The 5,851-nt window shown below is 43.7% G+C and overlaps 1 long non-coding RNA gene across 1 annotated transcript; it reads left to right on the forward strand.

Annotated features, from left to right (window-relative positions):
* The first annotated feature begins 1,203 nt into the window (after window positions 1-1,203).
* Window positions 1,204-3,903, forward strand: LOC115253175 (uncharacterized). Its single transcript, XR_003891449.1, has 3 exons — window positions 1,204-1,422; window positions 3,081-3,248; window positions 3,843-3,903. It is a non-coding gene; the product is annotated as an uncharacterized lncRNA (long non-coding RNA).
* Window positions 3,904-5,851: the final 1,948 nt, after the last annotated feature.

Genomic DNA, 5,851 nt, shown 5'->3' on the forward strand with positions numbered 1-5,851 from the left:
AAAATGACAATATTTACTTAAAATTGCAGCACAGACCAGTTCTTTGCTCCGACTGGGCCGTTAGTACTGACGGCACAACTGTCCAGTCAGCTGTTGAGTGTCGGGTACTGAATTCACTCTTGACCAGGTAGGACATAATTAACACAGTGACGTGGGGAGGGGAGGCACGAAAAAGGAAAAAAGAAAGTGTACAAAAATAAACATTAATATTTTCCACTGATATGTGTTAAAAATGCATTTGGAGTATGACTACACATTTCTGCCATTTTTATAAGTCAAAATTGTTTTTCCGATCAAATCCAGGGCAGAAACCCCGGGTGAGGCAGGGGAGAATTGTTCCTCACGTCTGACTGCACGATCCAATACAAACTGGGTTGCATGACGTGTGCCATATTGCTAATATGAACTTTACAGAAATGGTGGTTATACACCATGACTTTCTGCAGTCTGTGTAATGTCTTTTATGCACGTGTGAGAGAACTATTCCTGCTGACCGCCCAATAAAGTGCAGAGGAAAGTCAGCAGGTGAGGCAGGCAGTTGTCGTCGAAATCCTCAGAAGTGTACTCAGACAGGCGCACGAACAAAGTTCACCACAAGTTGAGACCAGACTTCGAAGACTTTTCCCCTGGCCAGGGGGGAGTGGCGCTCCGATCAGACACGAACTCTGCCGCGTCGTCCCGGAGACTCTCCTCCTCCTCCCCAGCGATGTCTCTTTTATTAAAACAGGCATGATTACACAGCAGGAGGCGTATCTTCGTTACACAGACGGCATCAGCTACATTTCTCACACAGGCAGGGGAACGTTCATGCTCGCCGAGTCACATTGCTCATGTTCTGACCATATTGGAGCGGTTCTCAGCCTACGCACAGGTGCACGGGCCTGAGGACCCTAACCTAAGCAGATATCACACATTATTGTTTGGTCCTCCTTCTTACTAACACACTCACATACAGATCTGTTCCCACAGTCCACTTTCCCACATTTTAATCCTTCTCGTATTACCTACGAAACTACTCTACTTTTATTAAAATAGCAATAACATAAAATGCAATTCGCGATATTTCAAAACACAGTACTCTGCCTCAACTCAAGGGGGCGCACGCAGGCTGAGAGGTGCTTTCTCGCTGGTGCTTTCATAGGCAAAATTTATTGAAGCACCAGAATTTGTTTGAAAAATAAGTTGACACAGTTTGATTCCGCATCCAAAAACGAACATCTGTCAGACGAACTCCAGTTGTTTCCCAGTATTTCAGTTAAAACGTGGACCAAATTGTTCTGAAGAGAGGCGCTTGTGCTGAAGATGACGCGATCAAACCACAAACACGTGACGTGTAGAGGAAGAAGAAGGGAAAGTGAAAGTTCTCAACTTCGGGCTCCAGCTTGACTGACCGAGCCCTGATGGAAAACCTCTAATATTCAGGTAGCACTTTGTTCTTTCACTGCTGTCGTCTCGAATCAATGTTCCGCTGCGAGATGCGGCTTAATAACGTGCGTGTTCGCAATGAGCGTGCGCGTATTTCGGACGCACATTGCGGCTGGTCGACGGGAATGTTGTGACGGATGATCAAACTTTGTACCGTGTTTCCTCTAACTGCGTTTTCCGCTAACCCTGACCCAAAATCTTAGAAGTTGAGGAAGCACATTTTAATACTCACAATAAGTCGACAATATTATTTGCAGTTAGTGGAAAAATCCACCGAAAGAGGGACACAAACGCGAAAGTTTTAGCCTCCTCTCTTTGTCCCTCCACCAGGGGGACAATCAATCCTTTATTTTAAAAAGGAGAGTATGTAAAGAGGTAGAGATCAAGGCATTCCATTTTATTGTTTTAACAACTGGTTCTTTGTGGAATATGAATTTGTTATTATGGATTTATGAAATTTGTTCTGTTTTGAATGAAGCAGTCGATAAAACGAAACCTACAGGACCAATATTTTTGGTCCTGTACATGTGGTCAGATAAAATTAGTCTGAGCAGAATTGGGTGTTTTTTTGCCCTTTGCTGTGTGTCATCTATTCACAACCTCCAGTCACTGTTAGTGTGCAAATGAGCCAAGACGAAGCTCAACAATGTAGCGTCAGATTTCCGCGTGGATCTTGGAGAGGTCAAGAAAAATATCAAAATGCCTCCAAAATGATGGCACCAGGCGCAGGTGTAATGTGGAAAATTGGTCTGTGATGAGTGGCTTTGTCAGCAATTCCATGCCAGAGAAGCATGTTGGGTTGCTTGACTTCTGTTGGGTTGTGTCAACTTGATCATCACTTCTGAGATATTGACACACCTTTTTCCTGAGGCTGGCTCCAATGCTGCCAACACACCTGGCCATGGATATGGTGGGACTTCTGTGATGAGTGGGGTCAGAGGTGGTGGACAAGCTCTGCTCCAAAACAAGCTTGCTAGATATGTTTGGTATCTCCTCCGCCACAACCACCAGCTGCAACTAGTAGCTGTGCACGCCATGCAGAGTTATGACCTCTAGGCCAGGCTACAAATTGTTTTTCCAGCACCATCATGTGTTCGTGAGAAACATGATGCACCTGATCAAAAAAAGCTGCTTGTAATCTGACAGACGAGCCATGATGAGATGTCAAGGTGCGTTGTTGAAAATGAAGATCCTCTTCTTGGAATCCTGTCTGAGATGACAGAAGATGATGCTGCATTTGACCGACTTTGATGATGTGATGACTTATTTCTGTTTAGTTTTGAATGCATTCTCATCTTATTTGTTGAATTTAATGTTGAGAACTGACATCTTGAAAGAATTTAGGTTTTTTTGTAAACCATAACCAGATAAAAAATTCTTTAATTTGTATTTGTGTGCGTCCGTCTAATGCCACCGCACCTTTTGAAACACCCAGGAGAAACATTTTTTCCACAACTATTTTATATTTAACATGGTGTAAACTTTTAAAATGTCCCAAAACTTTTTTCCAATATATATGTGGCCTGTATGATGTACAGGGTTACATCATATAATAGATTTTGATGTGAATGAGCCGACAATACGTCATTGGACAGACCTCTGCCTGTCTTCATGCTGAAAATCATGTTCTTTAATCTTATTTTCTGTGTCAGCAGACTGTTCCTGCTTAACCGTTTAGACTCACATTTAAAAATGAGCGAATGTGTGATGGAAGAGGAAGAGAGAGCAAAGTCCGTAGTGTCCAGCTGTGTGTCCATGAAGAGCGACAGGTCCAAAGAGCGACCTTTCAACTTCAGTATTGGACCTCAAGGCTCACCTTTAAAGTAAGGTTTTCTGAACCACATAACTCTGCCTTAGAACATTTCACAACCATACAAAACATCATTTTGTAGGTATTAGCCTCTACTATTGTGAAAAATGAAATTCATCAACTCTTTAAAATGAAACGGTGCACAGTCCTTTCACCATGTTGGCCTGTGGAAAACCAGTGTTGTCGGGCCCGATGGACCAGCGTCCCCGTCGTTGCCGGACCACCGTTGGTTTTTTGGGATCAAAGTGGGGGCGTTTCCTGTATCCGGTTCTCCTCACGGATCCATGACTACAACATGTTGCTGCAAGTGCAGAGACGTTTGCTCTGGAAAGAACTTTAGAGCACATTCAGTGCTGCAGGATGAGGGGCTGGAAAAGGTGCCAGTTCTTTTCTCACTGCAGGGAACAGTTAAAAAAAGCAGCTTAAACTCTGAAAACATGAAAATTATACAGATACATCATTGATTTATTGATTCAGTTATTAGCCAGAATGTATTAGAAATGTTCCTGTTTGATAAAAATGCAGTGAATTGGGATTATTTAACTACAACCTCTCCAGATTATTTACCTTCATCACAGTCTCATCACTATTTCTGATGTTTCCTCAGGATGGACGAGGACAGAGCCGAGTCCACAGTGCCCAGCTGTGTGTCCCTGAAGAGTGACCGGTCCAAAGATAGAGGAATAAACTTCAGAAGTTCAGAGGAAATGTAAGAAAACTAAAGCGTGATGATGTGTTTGTGTGCCAGCTGTTAGTCACATTAACAGCAGCAGGTTGTGAGTTTATTATTGGAGATGTTTAACACTTAAACCTCAGACAGTCATCTAGTTACATACTTAATGTGAATATTGTTGATTAGAAACAAGGATCGATGAATTCAGACATAAATGCTGGAACAATATTGAGTCTTGATCAGGTTCTTTCATCCTATAAATCAAAGGACTAATAGAGATGTGTTTCATAGTGAGAGGGGGGAGCACATCCTATCAAACTGGGACCAGTCAGCTCCACCAGGAGAGTCCTCTTGTTCACGATCTGGAAGCAGATCTGGAGATGCTGAAATGAAGCCCAAACAAAGTAAAATTCTTCAATATAAAATTGAACTTGTGATGTCATGAATTTGTAGTTGTGTTGATGATTTATGATAGATGGAAATCATTGGTTTACTTATTTTCAGGAGGTGATCTGCAGGAGGTGATAGAAGGTCATAAGATCAGTCTGAAGAGAAGATGTGAACATGTGACTGAAGGAACTCATGAAGCAGGAAGTGGAACCCTGCTGAACAAGATCTACACTGAGCTCTACATCACTGAGGGACAAAGTGAGGAGGTGGACACACAACATGAGGTGAGACAGCTTGAGATAACCTCCAAGAAGAACATCCAGGACACTCCAATCAAGTGCCAGGACATCTTCAAAGTCTTATCTGAGCAACAGAGACACATCAGAGTGGTTCTGACCAACGGTGTCGCCGGCGTTGGAAAAACCTTCTCAGTGCAGAAGTTCAGTCTGGACTGGGCAGAAGGTTTGGAGAACCAAGACATCAGTCTGGTGCTTCCGCTCTCATGCAGGGAGCTGAACTTGATCAGAGATGAGCAGCACAGTCTTCTCTCACTGCTTCATGTTTTCCATCCAACATTACAGAAGATCAGAGCAGAAGATCTGACTGTCTGGAAACTTCTGTTCATCTTTGATGGCCTGGATGAAAGCAGATTTTCACTGGATTTCAACAAGCATCAGGTCATCTCTGATGTCACACAAGTATCGTCAGTTGAGGTGCTCCTGGTGAACCTGATCCAGGGGAACCTGCTTCCCTCAGCTCTCATCTGGATCACCTCCAGACCTGCAGCAGCCTATCAGATTCCTCCCTCGTGTGTTGACAGGATCACAGAAGTACGAGGCTTCACTGACTCCCAGAAGGAGGAGTACTTCAGGAGGAGGTTCAGTGATGAAGATCTGTCCAAGAGAATCATCTCACACATCAAGGCCTCCAGGAGCCTCCACATCATGTGTCTGATCCCAGTTTTCTGCTGGATCACTGCTATAGTTCTGGAGGACATGATGACCAGAGACCAGAGAGGAGAGCTGCCCAAAACCCTGACTGACCTCTACTCACACTTCCTGAGGGTTCAGATAAAGAGGAAGAAGCAGAAGTATGGAGGAGAGCAGAGACCAGAGGAACTGACTAAGGCTGATAAAGAACTCCTTCTGAAGTTGGGTCGGCTGGCGTTTGAACATCTGGAGAAAGGAAACATCATGTTCTACTCAGAAGACCTGGAGCGATGTGGACTGGACGTCTCCGAGGTGTCGGTGTACTCAGGAGTTTGTACAGAGATCTTCAAAAGAGAGAGTGTGATCTTCCAGAAATCAGTCTACTGCTTTGTTCATCTGAGCATTCAGGAGTTTCTGGCTGCCGTCTACATGTTCCACCGTTACACCAGGAAAGACAGAGTGGTTATAAATCAGTTCCTAAAAGTTTGGAAACCAAACCGTTTTTCCAGTTTTGCTGGGTTGTTAAATAACGATCCAGTCACATCTCTTGATGACTTCCTCATGAGAGCACTAATGAAATCTCTCAAAAGTAAAAATGGCCACCTGGACTTGTTTGTTCGCTTC

The sequence above is a fragment of the Takifugu rubripes genome, chromosome 17 (assembly GCF_901000725.2).
Source record: "Takifugu rubripes chromosome 17, fTakRub1.2, whole genome shotgun sequence".
NCBI lineage: Eukaryota > Metazoa > Chordata > Actinopteri > Tetraodontiformes > Tetraodontidae > Takifugu > Takifugu rubripes.